Raw genomic sequence first — 23,530 nt, 5'->3', positions numbered from 1 at the left:
ATCCTTCATAAAGTGCCTTATTAAGTTTCTAGAAGCATAGGCAATTTGATGATTCTTGTTAAAAGCAGCAGAACTATTTAATGTATTTGATGTATAGGATTCAGTACTTAAGCTAATTGCCAACATCTAAACCCTCACATGCTTGTATTACCTCTCCCAATTTTAGTCTCGAGTTTTCTATCCACCCGCCAGCATTCCCATCACTTTAAGCCCTAGAGGAAATTAAGCCAGATTCAAAGATGTGTCAAGGAAGCAAAGTCCATATTTTAGAAACTTCCAAACAGCAATGATGTGAAGCTCTGTTACATTTCCTCTTTTTCAAATAATATAGAGGCTCTCACAGACCTTTTCCGATCTTTTACATTGTGTTAAGAAAATAAGCCAGGAAGGAGCCCTTGCTTACTGCTCTTTGGCCTGCAACAGCTATCTGCCCTTCTTGTAAGCAGTGGGGGGGCAAGAACCTGGTAGTGAGCCATAGTGATACAGTGCTTCCCCACATTGTCTCTCAGGGAAAATCTTTTTCTCAAACAGACAATACACTTAAAGGAAACCTTTACTACCGAGCTCCAAGAGCTCTGGTTTCAGAAACAAACCAGTCAATAATGTTATCCCATTTCTCATTCACTGCTCTCCATAGAGCTTAAGAATTCCGTATTTGCTCTATGCAAACTCACTGAAACAAGATATTCTGTCTCATGTATCAGCCCTATGTTTATACTACACACAGCTGTACTAGTGAACTTAAAAAGCATTGTGTCTTTGAGTGAACACACAATTATCAACTTTAAGCATTACCTTTCTAGGAATAATTCAGAGTTCAGGAACTTGAGCCACGTTTTCCCAGTTGCTTTCTATGAACTGATCCTAAACTATGGCCAATGAACCTGCCAATCTGAAGTACATTTTGTAAATGTAAATGCCTGTTCAGATGTTACTCCCCACTGTCAGTCACCTCTATATGCAATGGGACCAAGAACAGTCCTTGTGCTCAAACATTTCGTCCCTCACTCCTAAAAGGTAGGAGTGAGGACAAGGTCCGGAGCAGGTGAGTGGGGAAGGAAATCTATGTGACTACTTAAGCAACAAGTTGCTCAAGCCTATGGAACCAAGGCTGGTCAACAATATCACAGAGTCAGCCAAGTTCCTACTCGCTCTTCTGGTCACCTGGTTTGAAGATGACTCTGGCAACTGACATACTGTGCAAAGGTATGTCAGTCTAATAATGCTGCATTTGAGCAAGTTGTGGAAACACAATATTGGCACAAATTGCTTTACACAAAAAGAAGCCCATTACTTCCAATGGCTTACTCTGGTGTAACAGTTTGCACCACTTGCACAAATTGCACAAACATGTTACTAGGCTAATGTATGCTTGCGCAGTATGCCAGCCAGTATTGTTTGAGTGGCACTCAAATAAGAGGAATGGGACTATAACTTAGTGCAAAACACTCTTTGCATACAGAAGATCCCAGGTTCAATATGTCACATGTTCAGGTAGGGTGGGGAAAATCTCTGCCTGAAGGACTGGAAAACTTGTGCGAGTCTGTGTTAATTTGTGCTGTCAAGTCGGTGTTGACTCCTGGCGACCACAGAGCCATGTGGTTTTCTTTGGTAGAATACAAAAGGGTTAACATTGCCATCTCCCGCGCAGTATGAGATGATGCCTTTCAGCAGATTCCTATATTGCTGCTGCCCAATACAGGTGTTTCCCATAGTCTGGGAAACATACCATCAGGGATTCAAACTGGCAACCTCTTGCTCCCTGAGTAATTTACTTCCCCGCTGAGCCATTAGATGGCCACCAGTCTGTGTATAACAGGGTTTTTCCACCTTAATTTTAACAAGTATACCCATTCTGATCCTGAGTTTCAGCTCAAGTACCCCATGGAGTATACCAAAGCTGGTGATAAATACAATAATTATATGCAAACCGCCAAGCTCAGAAATAATTCTTGCCAGAGTTGGTAGGAAATAAAATAATTATGTGCCACCAATAGTATTAAATCTTGCTGGCAAACAAAAGAAAACATGTGGTGGCTGACCAGCTCCAAGCGGTCTTGGAGGAAACTGATTATCTAGACCCATTTCAAACTGGCTTTAGAGCAGGCTGTGGGGTTGATATGGCCTTGGTTGGTCTGGCAGATGACCTTCACCAGAGAATTGACAGAGGGAGCGTGACTCTGCTAGTTCTTTTGGATCTCCGAGTAGCTTATGATACCATCGACCATGGTATCCTTCTGTATCACCTGAGGGATCTTGGGATAGGAAGCACTGTTTTGCAGTGGTTTCACTCCTATGTCTCAGGTAAATTTCAGATGGTGGCGCTTGGTGACAGTTGCTCTCCAAAGCGGGAGCTCCCAAATGGAGTCCCCCAGGTCTCTATTCTGTCACCAATGCTTTTTAACATCTACATAAAATTGCTGGGTTAGGTCATTAGGGGATTGGTGCTGGGTGTTATCAATAAGCTGATGATACCCAAATCCATTTCTCCTTTTCATCAACATCAGGAAATAGCATTAGCCCCTTAAATGCCTGTCTACAGGCAGTAATGGGAATAATAAACTGAAGCTGAATCCAAGCAAGACGGAGGTGCTCATTGTTGGGGGTCATAATCTTCAAGATGGGATAGAACTTCCTGTTCTGGATGAGGTTACACTCCCGCAGAAAGAACAGGACCATAGCTTGGGAGTGCTCTTGGACTCGGGTCTCTCCACGGTGCCTCAGGTTGAGGCGGTGGCCAGAAGTGCTTTTTACCAATTGTGACCAATTCGACAACTCTACCCGTTTCTTGAGAAGAATGACCAGCTGGTAACCTCTAGGTTGGACTACTGCTGCCATTGTATGTATTGCGGAAACTTCAGTTAGTTCAAAATGTGACAGCCAGATTGGTCTTTGGGGTATCCCGTTCTCAAACAGCTGCACTGGCTGCAGATAGGTTTCTGGGCAAAGTACAAAGTGCTGTTTATTACCTTTAAAGCCCTGAATGGCTTAGGTCCGGGTTACTGGAGGGAACACCTTTCTCTACAAGATCCCCACCACTCATTGAGATCATAAGGAGGGGTCCATCTTCAGGTGCCAACAGTTCACCTGGTGGTGACCTGGGATAGGGCCTTCTCTGTTGTCACCCCTAGGTTGTGAAACACGCTCCCTGTGGATATAAGAGGATTGTCTTTGTTGGAGGCCTTCAGGAGAGCCTTAAAGACTCATCTTTTTAGTCTGGCTTTTAATATTTAGTTTTAATGTTATCTTGTATTAATTATAATTTTAATCTGCTTTTAATTGGTTTTTTATTTTAATTTTTTTTTTTTTAATTTTAATGTAAACCACCCTGAGCTAACTTTGGAAGAGCGGTATGTGTGTGTATGTATGTATGTATGCATGTATGTATGTATGTATGTATAGATAGATAGATAGATAATGAAATGTGGCTTCCTTTCTTCTCCTGTGCTCTGAAGTGTCATTGCCAGGATCCACAGCATAGTCTTGGCTCCACTCTTCCTTCCTTCCTTCCTTCCTCGTGACTGGCAGGCTACATGCTCAGACTCAACCCACTCCTTCCTCAGTCTGACAGACCCAATAGAGAGGGAAACATTCTCACATCCGTTAGCATTTTCCTAACTGTTGAGCCTGTCAATCAAGCTGAAAGAGGGATAGGCTGAGTGTGAGCATGTAAGCAGCCAGTCATGAGGAGAGAAAGAGGGAAGGATGCTTCCTGACACTCCTCCGCTTTCCACCTCCTCTCCCAGAGATGACACGTCAGCTTGACGTCAAGACAATCAGGAGGCAATGGTTCAGCATCCCAATGAGTCAAACAGGCAGGAGAGCTTTGTGTACTCCCTATTAGCCTTACAGTCCAGCTGAGTAGACTGATCATGGGGTTTGTGTACTATTGACAGTCTCTACTATAAACAATACTGAACTAGATGGACCAATCGCCTGACTCAATATAATGTAGCTTCTTATGTACAGCAGTGCAGGAGAGATCAGGCCAGTAATTCCTTCTGCCTGGAGCTGTAGCAATGACATGGAGTAAGATGTCCTTGCCCTGGTGCCACTTAAAAACCTACACACAGACGTGTCTAATTCATTTTTGCATTGAGAAACTGAAAGCTGTCATTTGAAACCTATCTTTGAAAGTTGAAAAGTAAAATAAAATTTAGACTGACAAATATAACTGAATAAAACCATTATTGAATTTCAGAAAGAGAAATGTGTTTGATATTTTTTTCAGCCTTGGTGACAGCTTCCTAAATGCATTATTTTAATTTAGAGCAAAGAAAACTTGAACTCCAAAGTTAAGTGCCTGGTTAGTTTAAATTGCTCAGCTGAAAGAAAAAGGAAAGGCAACAGAAACAAGCCGACAGAAAATAGTAATAAACAGCTTTTTACTAACTCGAAAAATTGCAGGTTTCCCCCTGAACATTCCTTTATTTTCTGTAGTATTGCTGTAAGAACAATTCCCAAATTTCTATCTGGAATTTAAGGCCCAGACCAAGATCTAACTCCATCTAAAAACATGTGACCAACCTCACACACGTAAGCAAATGGTGTAAAGGTAAAGTGTGCCGTCAAGTCGATTTCGACTCCAAGAGCAATTTCCCCAAGGACTCTGCAAATGCTTACAGTGGGCAAAGCAGATTTTAAGTCCTGCTGCTGTTGCATCAGCCACCCTCTGGCATGGGCTCTCCATGCTGAAGGCATTCATCTGCAATGGGAAATGTGCTAAGTGTGACCACTGGAGTTTCCGTGTTCAACAGGCTGCTAATCACAGAAATGCCAGCAAGCACACTTAGGACATTCGTCTCTTCAGACAAACGCCGTAAGCATGAAGAGTCTCGGGCCAGAGGGTGACAGACATGATTATGGGGGGGGGGGAGGAGGGCAGGACTTCTGACCCACTTGGCTCACTATAAGCATTTGCTGTGGGTTTTCTTTTTGAGCAAATGAACAGAGCTTCAGTGAGATAGCAAGAAGCAACAGGTACAGAGAAGGAGTCAGTTTTCATTCCAGTGGTACTTCCATATGATCCTTTCCCCCTTGAATTGATATCATTTGCTCACTTTCTCAATCCCGACTTATTCCTCACAATTCAGATGTTTATCCCAAACTAACCAATTCCTATGTTAACCTTATTGTCCTATGTCCCCTCACCCCCAAGTGTTGTAAGCCTCCCAGAGACGGAAGGTTGGGGCAGCATACTAGATAGATAGACAGATCATTTTATTATTTTTACATTTTATATCCTGCTCTTCCTCCAAGGAGCCCAGAGCGGTGTACTACATACTTAAGTTTCTCCTCACAACAACCCTGTGAAGTAGGCTACACTGAGAGAGAAGTGACTGGCCCAGAGTCACCCAGCTAGTATCATGGCTGGATGGGGATCTGAACTTGGGTCTCCCCGGTCTTAGTCCAGCACTCTAACCACTACACTATGCTGGCTCACCACGCTAGACAGACAGACAGCAGCAGAATCTTCCAAGTATATACTGAATGTAGAGGCACTGTCTCATCTAGTATAGACATGTGGTTTTGAGTTGGTTTTGGTATGTAAACTTGCTATCCTGCTCTACCTGTCCCTCCATCCCAACAACGAAAACCTTCATTCTGGCCAATTTCATTCTTCAGGGCCTTTCATTCTTGTCTATTTTGACATACAGAGCTGTCAAGTTTATTTCTTCCCATTTCTGTGCACCTCAGAGCCGAGCAGGCACATGGCCCTTTGAACAAAAGAAAAAACATACACAGAAAGTCCCTTTTCTTCCAAACAGCAGAGGAAACATTAGCGATGGTAGCTCCAAAGGAGCCCTTTCAAAAAGCATAAAATCTTGCCAATCAGCTGTTTTGTCGTTTCAGCTAATAGCTGGAATAGTAACCTTTTTAAAAAGGACTCTGTGCTCACAACGCTAGCCACTGACTCAGTGGGATGGTGAGTAAACAGAGGACAGGAGGGGAAGGAAATGTGAGCGAAGCACTTTGAACACTTGAAATGTATCCTTTGCACAGAGGATGAGAAAATGCTCAATTAGTGTTGAGCAGGGCTACAGCTAGAATAATAACACAAGGAGGGAAAACACTTCCTTGCCATTATGTGGAATCACCCCAAGATCCATGCATACCAGGGCCAACAAGCTATAAAGTTCTATCTATATAATTCTCCTGGGTGTGCCTTGGAATGTGCGTCCCAGCTGATTGGCTGGGTGACAGACGGGCCTGATTGGCTGAGGCACACCCAGGAGGATTGGCCGCCGCAGCGGCAAGGCCCGGGGGGGGAGGGGGGGAGAAGGTGGAGGGGAAGAGGTAACCACTGTCCCCAAGGAACGCACAGATGCTCTGTGCGGGGTCAGCTAGTAAAATATTATTTCTTCTTTTTTTACACACATACAAATATTCATGCTAAAATTTCAGTTCAGCAGTTCTGCACTGCCAGCATTTTTAATGCAACAATTTAGAAATGTCAAACAATTCTAGTGAGCAGCTTAATCTGTAGGGGGATGCCAAACTGGTTCAAACTGAACCAGGTTCTATTTGAACCAGGCCAGTTCAACCACGAACTAGACCAGCCTAAAAAAAAAGAAAAAGGCAATCGGCCCATGATCAAACCAGATCGGACCACTTCAAAGTCAAGTATTGTCAGGGCAACTCTGCCGTCAATAGCTGCGCGGGGCAGGGAGGGGCAGGGCGAGAACAAAAAGGAGAGAGTTTCAGACTCTATTTAAAGTCAGGCAGCGTCTGCCTGCCTTCACTCTGTTTCTTGATCTCTGGAGGAAGAGCTGGCTGCCTGCCCTACACTGCTGCCTTCCTCGCCTTGCTCCCTGCTCTGCTGCTGGACCCCTGCATGCCTCCATCTGCTGCTTGTGGACTTCCCAGGGCTAGCCCCCTCAGCTGTTTTTAGCAGCTGCGCAGTCTCACACCATGCTGCGACAGCTACTGCTTGTGCTGCCTTTCCCCCGCTGCTGCAGCACTGAGGTCAGTGTTGGAAAATCAGCTCTCCCACTTTGACTGTGGCAAGAACCTCACAGACATGGCAATGGGAACACATGCACCCTGACACCATTATCAAGGTGCACATGTGCCCATCGCCATTTTTAGTAGGGGTCTTGCCACGGCCAGCGTGGGAGAGCCGATTTTCCAACTCTGGCCGCGGCAAGAGCCAATGAGGAGAGGCAGGGAAGGACAGCACAAGCAGCCGCAGTTGTAGTGTGGGACGAGACTGCACGGCTGCTAAAAACATCAGAGTGGGCGGCTTGAGCTTTGCATCGTGGGCGCGCAGCTGCGCACCTTATATAAAAAACAGATCCCATTTATTTCCCATGGGTAGCGCCTAGGGACACCAAAGCAAGTTGGACAGTAGGGCATGATAGGCAGTGCCTGGCTTTAAATACAGTTTGAAATTCCTTCCTTTTTGTTCTCCCACCTCATCCCTACCTGCAAACCTACCACCCAACCTGCAAACAAATTAGGCAATTTTAAAAGAATTTTTGGATTTTGTCTGGGTCAGTAGGTCCACCCTGAGTCAGGATGCTATGGCGTTTTGTGGGAAAAGCTAAACATTTGTTAAAAATTGCCCGACTGCCCATTTCTTTTGTGGGTTGGATGGTAGGTAGCACCTATCATGCCCTACCACCCAACCCCACTTTGGTGTCACTAGGGGAACAATGGGATGTTTGGGGTTCTCCATTGTTCCCTATGGCTGAATCACTCAGATTAGTTATTTGAAGTCAATTCTTTGAAATAGCAGGCTTTGGCCACTGGAATGCTCAGAGAAGATGCAGAACTGTCCTCTTATTTCTTTTTGAAAATAGTACAAACCTTTTCTTGTTTCACAAGGCCTTTGGCTTTTGACCTTTTCTTTTTTAATTTTTTTTTAATCAGTTTTTCTTGTGATTTACTTTCCTGTGATATATTATTTTTAGGGTTTGTTTCATATTTTTAGGGTTTGTTTCATTCTTAAATCTGATTGTCTTGAGCCCAGAAAGGTGGGATAGATATATATGCGGACATCTTAACACACAAGAAAATTACATAGCTGTGTGAAGGCATGAGATTGTGCTACTGCACAGAAGTTTTAAAACATGAGGTGGACCACAGGTTGCACTTCTGTTGTGCCAGCACAAACTAACCTGTAATGGGAGCTCCAGATTAGCACATAGCTAATGCAGCAGCCTCACATGTCCTTGCATAAATGCATCATTAGTGTTATTGTTGCTAGAGTAGTTAACAACATTTTGGGGGAAAAATTAACGTGCATTTTTCTGGTTAATAACATTACTAAACCTTTGGCTTCGCTTGGATTGAGGCTTGGATTGTGTGAGCACCCTGCAATACACGGCTTGGCACATTGCCTGGCATGTAGAACCTCTACTTGGAACTCTGTTTGAAAACATTGTGATAGCTTCCAATTAAAGAAGGAGAAGAGGCACACATGCAAGGAATCCTTTCAGTGACCTAATACCCGGCCTAGCGCAGCTGCTCAGGAAGCCATTTTGGGAAAGGTATTGCATGAGTTATCTGACTGGGCAGCACTACATGGGGTGCCCTGCATGGCTGAACATTATCTGTATTTTTATAGCGGATATGGACAGCAGTATTCTCTCTAACTCTTAGCATTTGTGTATGGAATGAGTGTTGTTCTGGGCGATGGTATCAAGGCAGTATATATGCTCTTGCATTCAGAGTGCGTCTGTCCAGATTCAACCACTGCAAGATCTAAAATTTGCTGTGTGCACATTAAAAAGCTAGCAGCACACATGCCCACACCTGAAAGGGAATACTGGTGGACAGGTAACAAATGACTGCTTTAGCTGCCATAAATTGCAAGTGAGAATCTGTTTTAAAACATTCTAAATGCTTGGTCACATTTTTAGGAGGTACCCAACATAGGGATGTGCACGAATCATGATTTGACATGTGATTTGGATCCCTGGCCCCTTTAAAATGGAGGAGAACAGGTGCATACCTGCTCATCCGCCAGTTCCTGAATTGGCGACACTCTTCTAGCTATTTCCGCATGTCAGTGGTGCTCACCCATGCACAACACCAGCACACACATGGCCTCCATGCATGCGTATGCTGCCGTTGCACTGGGGCAGCTGGGGGAGAGTGCCACCGACACATGAAAATAGCTGGGAGGAGTGCTGCCGATTCAGGAAGTGCTGGCAGAGGAGCAGGTATGCACCTGCTTTCCTCTGCTTTGAAGGGGCCAGGGATCTGAACTGCGATTCGTGTACATCCATACTACAAGACTGGTGCAGTAGAATGCATTCCTGCAAAGGAAAATTAACCATGAATTGGATAACCCTAATTTGGAGTGGTACGTGCAATATTCCCTTCATTCACTTCCCTTCCTAAATAACCCTTTGCCCTGCTGTCAATCTAAAACAGAACGGGGAAATAAAAAGTCTCAAACAGGCAGGGTGATATTGCCAGGTGCAGTGCAGTGTTCCTGTTAACGCATGCTCGTGTGTGTGTGTGTGTGTGTGTGTGTGTGTGTGTGCAAAAATTGTTTGAATGTCCACTTAGTTTAGATCCCACTCAGGAAGGCCCCATTCTGAATGCACGTGCACACACAATGCCTTGAAACTGACGCCCAGAGCATAACTCATTCTGCACATGTATGAAAAAAAAGTAGAGGGAACACTTGTGCATTCTATCTTTAACCAGTAAAAGTGGGAAGAGATGGGCCCAATCCTCTCTTCCAAGGGGAGGGAGGAAGGAGGCCCCATGTTCCTTCCTCCCCAACTTTGTTTGTCTTTCTCCAGGGAGATTAAAAGAGGACCCCCACAAGGGGTATGCAGGGATCCACAGCTAGAAGTGACAAACCATTTTTTTGAACTTTTGATTCTAATATGGCAAGCAGACTCCACATATGGAGAGTCCACTTGCTGGTTGTAGACTCTCATTCAATGGCAGAGTACAGGTTTGCACACTAATTGCTAATGAGGGGAGTCTCCACGACTGCCTTTTTAAATGCAGTGATTGTAAACTACAGACATAAATCCCCCCCCCTTTAAATTTGGGTGCTTAAAACACAGGTCACTGCTCTTGACCAAAAGGTGGGGGTCACATGGCTTTGTCAGATGAAATCCTTTCCAGGCAGGTAACAGCTCCCAGAAACACCAGCCAAAATTAATCTGTATGAGATCTTCCCTAGGCTCCGGGAGCAGCTGTGTGGATATGACATGGCATCAATTTTTCTGGTGGACTGCCCGTCCCCCCCCAACACCCTAATTTTTCAGTTGCTATCAGTGTTCCCTCTAACAGGGATTCCCAGATGTTGTTGACTACAACTCCCAGAATCCCCAAGCAAAAGCCATTACAGCTGGGGATTCTGTGAGTGTAATCTGGGAATCCCTGTTAGAGGGAACACTGCTTGCTATTCTGTGTCTTTCCTCCAAGACCCCATTGCAATCTTGAAGTGCCCCATCACAATCTGGAAGTGCCTTGCCATCCTGGGCTATCAAAATTATACTTGTGCATAACTGTGTAGCTTCGGAATTCTTGCAAAGGCAGTGGTGAAATTTGGAAGAGGAAAATCTTAAAATGTCTTTGCCTTGCCCAAGGCGCATAATCAATGCGGAAAAGGCGCCATCATACTGAGTGTGTTCCCCCTAACATCATAGCCAATAGCTGCCACTTTACTGACATACTGACGCCTTGCCCACAGTCTGGCAATGAGAGTGGTATGGAGCTTGCTGGAATGTTACCTGGACAGACTACAAGGAGGGAGAAGTTCCTCTGCCCAGAAGCCGGAGGTTGCCAAACCACAGTTGATTAATCATCTGCAGCATGATTCTCGGCTTCACAGATTAACCACATCTTCTTCTACTGTGGTTTCACGCTATGTCTGAATGGGGCCTATGAGGTTGTGTACTCACGCACATAACTGCATGGGGGAAATACAGAAGAATGAACTGACTATTAGTTATTACTATTATGCTTGGGGTTTTTTGTTGGTCTTATAAGATTCATTCATAATAAAATATGCTGGTTAAGTATAATGTGCTGTAACAGGAAAAAGATATGTACTTCCTGTAGTTATTAAGAATCTACCGAATGTAGAAAGATATTATTCTTGTTTTCCATCTCACAAATTGTTCCATTATTTCTTAAATATTGTACAGACATTTAGTACTTATAATGAAGTGTCAGTAAAACATTAGGTTGAGTTTAACACTGCCTTTAGAAACATTAGGAAAATGGTCCACTGTCATTCCCAAGAGTAGCGATTCTAACTCTACTCTAACTATTTTTTGGAATGGTAAAGAAAATCATCAGGACTGAATCATAAGAACGACAGTCGAGAGTGAGTGCTTCAGCTAGTATATCTTGTGTCAATCAATGACAAGGCAAATTACAAATTAGTCACTAGCATGGAAAATGCCACATCCCTACTCAGTGACATTCTGGCACAAAAAGAGACCCTGTACATACCACAGTTATGGGCCCTGGATGAGGGAAATAAGCACAAATAAGGATGTTGCAAGGACACAGTATTTAAATGCTGGTTAACAATGCCACACACATTGATAAAACATTACAATGGACTGAGAGGTTCTCCCTTCAGCTTCAAGTGGAGTGGGATCAACAACACAGACAACAATGAAAATAAAATGCCTGCTTGAGAGCCTTAAACTAAAAACAGTTCCTACTGAAAAACATATACTACTTCTTACAAGTTGTTCGGGGTGGGGAGTCAATGTAGAAGGAGAGACAGCTATAGGCAAATGCTTCTCTCCAGACCTTTTTATTGTGTAACTAAAAAGAAAATATATAAAAACTGCAAGCAAAGAACAAACATTTTGATGTACAGACGTCAACTTCAGTGTTCCATGTCTCACTGTCGAAAAACCCACACTCTTACATCACAAACACTCTCCCAAAATCTAAACAGGTACCTGGTTAGCACATGAAGAACAGAGGGAGGAGGAGAAGGAAGAAAATGATGACTCACAGCTTTGCCTGCTTATCAGTAACTAACAGAAAAATGAAAGAGGGGATGGTGTGAACTAAATTACTGCTTACCATTTAATAACCTATGTATTTTAAGATTTTTTTCAATTCTTCCTTACCATTGACCTCAGGCTGTAACTTGTCCAGAAACAGTACTTCCCTTATCTTTCTTTTGACTGTACACTGTTCAGATTTTAAGATGTTTACTTTAAGATGCATTGTTTTACTATTGTGTTTATTTTTCATATGAACCAACCATAGCCTTTCCCTGTTTATGTATTTGGCATCTGCTAGATGTTCTTTAAATCTAGTAACCAAATGTCTTCCTGTTTCCCCTAGCTAATTTCCACACATTCTGAACAGGTGATTTTGTAAATAACTCCTTTTTGCTTACAAGACACTTCCCCATTTTCACAGACTGGGCAGGCTTTAATTTCGCACTTTTTATCATATAGTCTAGATCTTACTAAATACTGTTTCAAAGTCTTGGTGGTAGTGCATACTTCATTAGCCTTTATCCCATGTGTTTTTAAACTTTTCTGGCACTGCCTAATGAAATTGTTAGAGATAAAGGGGATTTTAAGCAAGGGTAAACCTGCCACATACTTGGATCCTCCTGTTCTTCTTAAAGGGAATTTATACCCATTTGTAGGCAATGGGTATTTATAGGCAAATGATCAAAGCGGTAATTGTGCCCACCATGTTGTGGGTGTAGCCAGAGTTTTCCCTAGGACAATTTTCAGCATGTGCTTTTCAACCAGTGATTCAGATAATTTCATCTAGTCAACTTCTTAATTCCACAGAAGCCATACTGGAAAAAATCATTATGGAATTCATACAGTGTATTTCCAGATTCAGCCTTAACAGCCTTGGTACCAAATGCTTCACCCTGACATTCATGTTTATGCCTAAAGTTTTAAGGATTTTTTTAGCCAGCATCATCCATGTCATACCAATATCAACCTAGTTGTAGCTTTCAAAATCCCCTATGCAATTTGAAACCCAGTAATGTAGGATTTTGAAGAACAGGACAGGTGGAACAGAATAATCACTTATGGACACCAGTATAGATACTTCCAAAAGGACTGCCATGTTGGGTGTACCAGTGTTTAGGGTGAGGTGCAATAGGAATGTAGGAAGCTGGCATATACTGAGTCAGACCATACCATTGTAAATCTGTCATTGGCTTGAAGAGGGATGAGCAAACCAAGCAAATTCCAACAACAGTATTTAGTCAATTAATTCAACACAGCAAACTATTTGGTACAAAGGAAGCTGACATATACTGAGTCAGACCATAGGTCTATCTAGCTCGGTACTGTCTAACACAGACTGGCAGTGGCTTCTCCAGGGTTGCAGGCAGGAATCTCTCTCAGCCATATCTTGGAGATGCCAGGGTGGGAACTTGGAACCTTCTGCTCTTCCCAGAACGGATCCATCCCCTGAGGGGAATATCTTACAGTGCTCACACATCATATCTCCCATTCATATGCAACCAGGGCAGTCCCTGCTTAGCTCAGGGGACGTCATGCTTGCTACCACAAGACCAGCTCTCCTCTCTTTGTCATGGACAATTCACAGTACACCAGCAGCTTTAGCATTAAGCTATTCGCTGGCTTGAAGTTACTAAAGCTTTTAGCATGTTAACTACAATAAGAATTAGAAAACCAATCATAATTACCTCTAACAATAGCTGAGGAAGAAACCTCAAACAAAAAATAACTCTCAAACAAATGATGCAAATAAGATTGTTGCAAGAGCTGATTGCAAACCTGAACAAGCAGAAAGAGGGGGTGTGCACTGACTGAGACAGCTGATTCTTGCTCTTGATAAAACAGTCTGCTACAGAAAGCAAAATAAAATAGCTTCATCATTACACCAGAAATGGAGGATTGCTGAATTTCTGCAATTAAACCACTCTGAATACATTTTTGTAACACAGAGCTTAAACATATGCAAGGTGTATACAAGCCACACATGCGTATTGGTCAAAACTATCCTACCAGAAAAGCAAGATCTCACGAAACAAACACTTTGATTAAAAATAATAACATGAACCCACTCAAATTATTTTACTATTAGTCAAATGCAACACCATTACCTTGAATACAGAGAATCCTACAATAAGTATACACGGGTAAGGAGGAGAGACCAGCACACTGAACTCTATGTAAACTACTCTATTGTATACTATATACATTTCTGAATTCACCAGTACCACGTGGATAACATATGTAGTATTTCTTCCAGTTTAAAGCAGCTGATTCAGGTTTCAAGACAAATTTTCGGGCCAAGAGACTTTCAGAAAATTAATTCTGGTAGAGAAATTGCTCTTCACTAAAATATTCAAAAGCTGAAACATGCTGGCATTTCTTGGCAAGGACAATACAGAGCATGCCCATTTCTTCACCAAAATAAAATAGCCAGCCTTCTCTGTAGCTGCTCCTGGGCTGTAGAATGCACTCCTGGCAGAAATCCATAATTTGAATTCTTTACTAGCCTTCAGGAGAGCCCTTAAAACCTATATGTTTGGCCTGGCCTTCCAGAGTTTTTAAATAGTTGTAATTGGTTTTAATGTTGTAACCTGTTTTTCAGGCTTTTTAAATTATTGTTTAATTACTGTTTTATGATGTTTTAATTGTTAATTGTCTTATAGCACTTAGCACTTACATTTATATACCGCTCTATAGCCGGAGCTCTCTAAGCGGTTTACAATGATTTAGCATATTGCCCCCAACATTCTGGGTACTCATTTTACCGACCTCGGAAGGATGGAAGGCTGAGTCAACCTTGAGCCCCTGGTAAGGATCGAACTTGTAACCTTCTGGTTACAGGACAGCAGTTTTACCACTGTGCCACCAGGGGCTCTTTTTACTGTTTTATAATTTTTTTTGTTTTAATTGTTAACTGATTTTAATGGTTTTGTTTTTAATTGTAAACCACCTTGAGCCATTTTGGAAGGGCGGTATAAAATCAATCAATCAATCAATCAATCAAATAAATAAATAAATAAATATTTACAAAAAGGCACGCCTTACTAATACCTGGTCTTACAAAATACTGCATAGACACTGAATTGAATAACTTATTTATCCAAATTTTGGAGCCATCTGACACCTGAAAGTTGAAATAAATAATTCAAGGAGTTGACAATTTTGTTTGTTTCTAAAATTGCAGGTGATGTATGAAGATGAAATTGTGCATGCTCTTATCTAGTATAGGAGCAACATTTGAATGCTTTAAGTGGGGAAAATCCATTTGCATTGAATTATTTTTTACTTGGGAATCTGTATTGTGTGTTGACATTACTCATGTTTCTGCTTTAGGACATAGCAAGCATGAGTATCACCCAGATGAACACAAGGTTGCTAGTGGTTATGGTCTGTCAGGACAATGTGCAAATTAAAAAAGATTCACAGACCCAGTGTAGACATTGTGCTGCCGATCTCTTAACAATGGCTAAGAACGTGGGAGTAGGGTGCAAGAGAAAGGCTTTCCTTCGTTCTTACTCCTCCTTCTTCCATGCAAATTATGCTTCCCTTCACTTCTCAGAGTTAACTATGGTGTCATGTTATGTCGGCACTGAGGCTAATAATGGCGAATGCTCACCAGAGTTAGCTTTTAAACAGAATTTAAAACCAGGTCTGAAATCTAGTTTTAACTGTGGCTATGCCAGTAATTGGTTAGTGCCATGGTGTATAACCTAAATGGCACAGCGGGGAAATGACTTAATTAGCAAGCTAGAGACTGCTGGTTCGAATCCCTGCTGGTATGTTTCCCAGACTATGGGAAACACCCATATCATATCATATCATATCGTATCATAAACACCTATATCTCATACTGCGTGGAGATGGCAATGGTAAACCTCTCCTGTAGTCTACCAAAGATAATCAAAGGGCTCTGTGGTCGCCAGGAGTTGACATCGATTCTACGGCAAACTTTACCTTTATAGTGTATAAAACTAAACCACGGGCCATTCAGTCGTCACAGAGAAACTCAGTTAAAGCCTGACTCCATGTGATGTCCCCAAGTCCCGGGAGTTCAAGCTCCTCCCTCACATGCCCATATGAGATTTTACTTCCAATTTAGGTTAAACACAAATAAAGGTCAGTCATGGCATCCAAACTGACCCATCTTTAATTCAACCTACTTACTTGAAATAAATCACAATCTAAATGAAAGGTTTGAAATGAGGCACAGATCAGAGTTTCTTTCAAGTAGGTCAGAATAAACCAAGGCTGGCTGGTTCAAACATCATGTCTGATCTTATTGTGTTTTAACTTTGATCAAAAGTAGACACTTGCATGGAAATGGCAGCCAGGTTGAGGACATGGGAAGAGGGAAGAATGTGTGTTCTTGAGACTTGGAGACATTGTGTGCAGTCAGGTTTTAGCTGAGGTTCCACATAACATCTGAATCAGCCTCATGTTTAAAACTGACAAAGAAAAATATTGGGGATTCAGATAGTAAAGGGGAAAAGGAAAGCATACAAACTCACAAACTATCCCAACCTTTTGACCATGGTAAACAGATTAACAAAATTTTATCTGCTCAAGGCCAAACCACATCAGATTTGTTTATTCAACAGGTCTGCATGTAAATGCTGTGATTATGTGTTAAATGTTTCAAAAGATTTACTTTTGAACGACTGAGCTGCATGGATCCTATGGACAAACCTCCTGGGTGCCCATAGCAGCAGCGATCAATCTGCGCTCCCAGCCAAAAGAAACTGATCATCTGAGGAGGAAGTAAGCATTTTGTGGCTTCTTCCCCTCACCCTTTTAGAGCCTTTTCTCCAATCGTGAGAAAGGACTCCGTGTCTTATATTTTGAGGGTGTGGGGTGAAGTATTTACAGACCATGTTGGTGATTTTGATTTACTTTTCACTGTAGAGCCATCTAGTTTGACTAGAGCCTTTTGTTTGAATCATTAATTGAATCAAATTATTTGAGTCTGTTCAACCTTGTTTCTCTTGAAGATGTTAACATATAGCTGGGGTTATGAAGGCTATCACATATTTTAACCTTTGACCATCTTGGCTGGTTGAGCCCAGTCAAGTAGAGTTTAGAGACTGTTCAGCTAAAATAGCAACACTATTTCAGAAGGAGAGGACCCTTTTCTTAAAGGAGGTGGTAAACTGCCCATTTCTAATGAAACTATCTTTAAACAGGAATTATTTCTCAGATTCAAATCTTTATTTTAAAGGACGGTAATCAAATGTGTAATGACAGAACAACTGCAAACACAACAGGATGCCATATTTTTCTTCAAACCATTTCAATTTGGCTTTGGACCTGATTATGGGGCTAAGACAACTTTAGTAACCCTGGTGGGTGATATACATCTGGAAATTAACAGAAGAAACTTTTGTCTCTTGATATTTTTGGATCTCTCAGCCTTTGATAAGGTTGATCATGTAATATTGTTAGCCTGGCTTGAACATTTAGTAGGCCTCTGAAGCCTGACTCTTGAGTGGTTCTTTTGTTTTCTGTCAGAATGCTTCAGTGGGTCATCATTGATGATGCTAGCTTATCCCTTTTGGGGGTGAAAATGTAATATTGCAGAAGGCTAAATTCTATTAACAATGCAATTTAATAATATGAAACCACTAGGAGAAAATCATCTAAGTTGCTGGCACTGGATATAAATCAATAAGCTGATGACATCCAACTTTATAATTTGCTAGGGCAGGACAGACATCTCAAAGTGTGGTGGAAGAGGTTTCCACACCCATTTGCTGCATTCCAAGGCATCTATTTTCTGGGAGAGAATGAAGCTGTTCTCCACATGTAGCCTAACCCAGGCTAGGGAAGCCCAGCCTGGGTTAGGCTGTGTGTGAGAACCGCTGGGATTAGGACTGAGTGCGGCAGGGCAGACCACCTAACCCAGCGTTTAAACTTATCTTTTAGCTGGGCTTAAAAGGCTTGAGCGAACCCTTAACCCAGGCTCTGGGATAGCATGTTTGCTGTGGCTGCGGTCAGCCCCAGCTGACACAGAGATGGGTGCTTAGAGTGCTTGTCTCCTGGTGGAATCCCCCAATGCACTGTGCATGTCGCGTGGTACATTGTGGGATATCCAGGGGACAGGATGTGTTGTCCCGGCCCCTGGAGCTCTGCACTATGTGGCGCAGAGCAATTCGTCTGGGAGTACAGTCTGTGGTCCAAGCTGTATTTTCTTGCTTTTCTTGTGGGAAGGTGAATTGGACCGGCCTTCCCTCCACTGTCCACTCCACACACACACACGGTCATGTGAATGGCCCCAATGTGTATGCAGACCATTCCCACTACACTTTTTAAAAGTATGTTTGTCTGTGCCCTAAGTTCCCAGAATCAGCTGATGTCTACACAACTTTTGAAGTCTGCAGCTGGCATATGAGTTTAAGTAGGCTAAAACAGAACTCAAACAAAATGAAGATAAAGCTAGGAGGTAATTTCCAACTCCTGACAAGGATCCAATTTACTCAAACATAGGTAAGCATCAGCAGTAGACAGAAGGGTCTTTTATCATACTTCTGATGATGTCATCCACCCTGATTCAAGATGGCAGACACATATACTCAATGGTGTAATTTGTAATGATGTCATTCATCCCAGTTCAAGATAGCATGAACATGTGATGCACAAGTGGGCTAACTGTAAGTTGTGAGTGACAAACAGGGATACCTCAATGGCATATAAATTCAGTAAATACATAAACAAATGTTTGTGATGATGCCATCCATCCCAATTCAAGATGGCAGACACATGAGGTGCAAAATGGGCTAACTTATGACCCACCTAACCAATTTAAACCAAATTTACTACAGCTGTTGGGACACATAGAGATGTTTCAGGGGCATAGTTTGTAATGATGCCATCCATCCTCGATTCAAGATTGTGGATGCGTGAACATTTGAGGCGCAAGTGGATCGCATAACCGATTTGAACCAAATCGCTAACTTGTAGACCACATGACTTGTGCACCACTAACTGCTAACTTGTGGACCGCATAACCGATTTAAACCAAATTTGCTATAGCTGTAGGAATACTTAGGGATGGCTCAATGGCGTAGTTTATAATGATGTCACCCACAATTCAAGATAGTGGACATGTGAACATTTGAGGTATGAAAGTTAACTTATGTTTGACTTTTTCTTTTTTTTTTTGCAGATGTGATTCTATATGTCGGTTCCAAGTTGCCACCTTCGCCATACTTTCTTTTAAACTTAACAAGAAATTTATATGTTCTAAAATATAACATTGTTTTTAGTTTAACCTTACTGATGTAACTCCTTGGTATCTTGTATTTTTTATTCAATGTTATGCCATGTTATGACCTGTGGTCACAAACATAAACTTATTACTTACTTAGCTTGTGAACCACCTAACCGATTTGAACCAAGTTTGCTACAGCTGTAGGGACACATAGGGACACCTCAATGCTGCAGTTTGTGATCATGTCACCCACTCCAATTCAAGATGGCAGATGTGTGAATGTTTGAGACACAAGTGGGTGCAACATAGCTAGCCTCCATCTTTCAGCAGGCCTTCTTAAGTCAGTCTGCATAGCCATCAAAGCAACTAAAAATGTATTGTCCTTAGATGTGATTGTTAACTGTTGTAACAAGTCTTATTGTTGAAAGATATTATTTTAGCCCACATTCAGGACCATCCTAGATTTTGATGCTTTCAACGTGTTTTTTGTGTCAGCTAGAGGCTCAGAAACCAAAAGGCATTTCAAGCAGTTGCCAATTTTGGGTTAGCCAGTTATTTATTTTAGTTTTTTTACATTTTCAGACAAAATATATTTGGCACAGAATTACATTTTCAGACAAAATATATTTGGCACAAATCAGTATTTAGCCAGTTTTAACTAGTGATGATTCTTAGTTTCAGTACTAGGTACAGGACATAGTGATGTTCAGAAAGGATATATAATATCCAAGTATTCGGCTTTACAATATGAGCTAAAATCATTTTGAATTTCAGCAAAGTTCAAAAATAAGCTTGGGGCATGTCAAACTTCCCCATCCCTTTCCCTCAAACTCCTCTGCCAGTGCAGCAATTTAAGAGAAGTGAAGATTCCTCCTACTCAGGGCTTCATTCGGTCCAACAGTAAGCTCCCAGCGCAAAAAAACATTCTAAGGAATTATAGATTTCTAGTAAGATCCAAAGAGCTGGCAAGTTACAATTGCCAGAGAACTTTGTTAGCCAGAGTATATTGTTGGTGTGGCTTTTGGGTCTACTGAAAGGATAGCCCCTCCTGTCTGCAGTTGCTGTTGATGGATGATAATTTTGGGAGAAAGGTACAGGTTGGGGTGAGCAACTTGTAAGGGCACAGCCACAGGAGAAAGCGAAAACGCCGGTAAGCAAACTGTGGAGGCATGGAAAAAGTGTTTCCACTAACATGGAAACATTTGAAATGGATCAGGTTTTTCTAAAGATTTCAGCGAGCGAGGGCTCAGAAAAAAGAAACCCACTTCAAATCAAGATAGGAACAATTCGTCCTGTCTCGTTTTTTAAAAGGTCAATTTTCAAAACAGACTTAACCTTTGGTCATCCTTTGTTTTCCCTTAAAAAAAAAAAAGCTAGTATTTGTATCATTTGGAACCAGCAATAAGGTTCTCTTCAAGTTCTCTGAATTGATATGGCCACTAAAAAAATCTGTTTTATTACTTCTTTCCTATCTTGAGTCACTAAATTAACAGTCACAAAAATGTTTATTATTAGTTTATAAAGCATTTTATATGTGCAGTTTGAGTTTGCTTCACTCAATTACTGAGACTCCTATTTGTTATAATACTATTTCATAGATAGATTGTACACAACTAGCTAATGAATTGATGAGTAAGTTAAGACAGTGTTTCATAAAGTGGAAATCTAATGGGCAGTGGATGCCGGGACAGTTCGAAATAAGTATTCATTTTAATTAATTCTAAAATGCATGAGTCAAATCCTTTGCAAAGGTAACATCTAAAGCAACATACAAAAGCAATGAACAACGGAAATAAAACATTACTAAACATAAATTTAAAAAACAGCAATCAAAAACAATTTCAAAAATGTCTAAGACCAATCAATTAAAATAGCAAAGGTTACTATTGTAGATATTTTACTTTTTCAGAGAATCTAGCTGAAAGTGGATGGATGGACCAAGCAAAGACAAATATGAAAAATGTGCAAATGCAATTGTTCACATTCATGATTCCTTACCCTTGTTTATTCCTTCCCTTCTCCATCCCTCCCAACCATACACTGATTCCCCACAAAGTCAAACTTAAGCTTAAAAACTCCATGGAATGTTTTTGGCTATGTCATCATATATAACATGTAATATATGCCATGTATAATAAATCAGGCTGTATAAATTAATAATAATACATAAGAATAATTTTCTGCTGAAGTAAATGCCATTGAGCTTTAATGAATACTTTATCCAAACTAAAAGCAAACATTAAAAGAACTAGCTGCAAACTTAATAAATGGATTATTAGAAGGCAAGATGCCTTAAAGGTACTCTAATTACACATTTCAGAGCAATCTGATCTACCAATTAAAAAACTTTATTAAAAAATCAACATCACTAAATTTTTATTTATCATTCTATTTTATAAACACACACACCAGACGTGCAGACAGTATAATTAATTGTACTTTACATTCTAACAATACAGCTAAAGAAAAGATTCATGGGAATCAAGGGGCATAAGTAACCTAGGCACTCGCAGGGAGATATTCCAGAAAATGGGATATAAAATACAAATATTCTACTTTTGTCAGATGTTGATTTCCAAGCTAAAAATGTTTTAATATCTGTTTATGTGGGGGTGGGGGGATGGGAATGCACATCAAATTTACTGCGAAGAGTACTTTTTCTGAATACTGGTTGAAAATGTTTTTGCATAAAGATGCAAAAACATGGTTTCAGCATAATTAAGGTATCTTATAACTGTCATACACCCATCTCTCTATTTACAGTGGACCTTACCTTGACTCTTAGTTTAAATTACATTTTAAGAAGAGAGAAAAAGACTGTTTTTATTTGGGGGGGGGGAGAGAGAGCAAAAAACAAGAATGGAGACAAAATTTAGCTGAAGGTCCTACTTCAGCTAAACCTTTTCAGTGACTGCAATAGGAAGATAATCTTTCTGTGATTATGACCAAACCCTCTCGTTGCTTAGCAACACATAATTAAGGAATATGTTTTCAGATCCGCTTTGCAAGCTGGCCATTATCAGATGAAATTACTGGAGCAACAAATGTCATCCTCATGCAAATGAGTTGGTTGTAGAGAAAGAATGTTTGACTCTAGGAAGAGGCTGCTCCGCATCTCAACAATATTGTTGGTATTGTCTTCTAAAAGACCAAGAGTTTAAAAAGGAAAACAGCTATAGATTTAATTCCCCATTCCAGAGTTTAAATAAGAAGAGCAATGAAAGAATTAAGGGTGAAAACAGACATACATTCTATAGTATTTTGGAAGTGGGCTCCACAACATATGCATTTCATTCAGAGGCTTTTTTTTTTTTTTTGGCAGGGCACAGAATGTGTGTTTAAAGCACCTCCATCATGTTTAGAATGTCTGTCTGTCTTCAGCCTAACAATACATGAACTCTACTGAAAGTGGTCTGCATTCACAAAGGATGCTCCACAGAAGCTTCTAGCTGCTGCCTGCTGGATGGCTACGCTAGGTCACTGTTTTTGTTTGCTTGGGCTCAATTTCTGGCATTTCCGGTAAATCTAATGGAGAAAATTGAGAAGCACTAAGTGGTACTATCCTCAAAAACCGATTTATCCCTAGATCTTGACAAGTTTTTGATTTTAGACAAAATTAAGCTGAAATAATTCTATGTAAACATTATTTTGAAAAGTATCCGTTTAAAACCAGCTGCTCTTACCTCAACCATATTAAAATACTCTGCCTCCCACCATCACTACAATCATCAGCAGGATCATATTCAAGCAAAATAAGCATTTACAAAACACCTCAAAACCTAGCTGAAGAGAAATCTATGTTCAAAATATGAAAGACAATGAGATCTGTATCAGTTCCCCTTCCAAATAACATATCATTTATGAGCATAGTTTTATTTTTATAAATTGTATGCTTCAGGGGCACAATATAGCCCAAAGTAAGAACTTTTAAATTTCTGTAATTTAAAAGCACAGGAGTCAAGCAGTAGGAATTAACATTCATATTTAAATAAATGCAACTTAAATAGGCTTCATTGTTGCTGAACTGCGCCCTTTGTTAAGATGAGTCGACTTTCTCTCTGTGTGTCCTTTTCAGTGAGACGTGCAGCTCAATCCTATGAATATTTAGTGAGAAGCAAGTCCCACTGAATTCAGTGGAAATAAGCGGACATAGCACTGCAGCCTTAGTCACAACTAACTTTTGTTGGACTGTGTGCTAGTGGAGAAAGCCAACTTGATACATGTCAAAATTTCAATGCAACGGCCATAATTAGGATTTATTAAAACGTATTCCATGCTGTAAAATGGAATCTTTGGGTACATATTTGCTTAGCTTTCATCAACTTTAGAAACTTTATCAGCTTATGTATTCAGACTGAAAGCAGCAAGCAGGAAGGAATTTCAA

The 23,530-nt window shown here is 41.0% G+C and overlaps 1 protein-coding gene and 1 long non-coding RNA gene across 7 annotated transcripts in view; one reads left to right on the top strand and one right to left on the bottom strand.

Annotated features, from left to right (window-relative positions):
• CTBP2 (C-terminal binding protein 2) overlaps positions 1-23,530 on the bottom strand; it is a 305,305-nt gene that overhangs the window by 87,931 nt on the left and 193,844 nt on the right. The window lies entirely within an intron of this gene.
• LOC128352386 (uncharacterized) lies at positions 17,462-19,391 on the top strand. Its single transcript, XR_008320369.1, has 3 exons — positions 17,462-17,504; positions 18,273-18,422; positions 19,102-19,391. It is a non-coding gene; the product is annotated as an uncharacterized LOC128352386 (long non-coding RNA).

Source organism: Hemicordylus capensis, chromosome 3 (assembly GCF_027244095.1).
Source record: "Hemicordylus capensis ecotype Gifberg chromosome 3, rHemCap1.1.pri, whole genome shotgun sequence".
In the NCBI taxonomy this organism is placed as follows: Eukaryota; Metazoa; Chordata; class Lepidosauria; order Squamata; family Cordylidae; genus Hemicordylus; species Hemicordylus capensis.
This window is presented reverse-complemented; position numbering and strand designations above follow the sequence as displayed.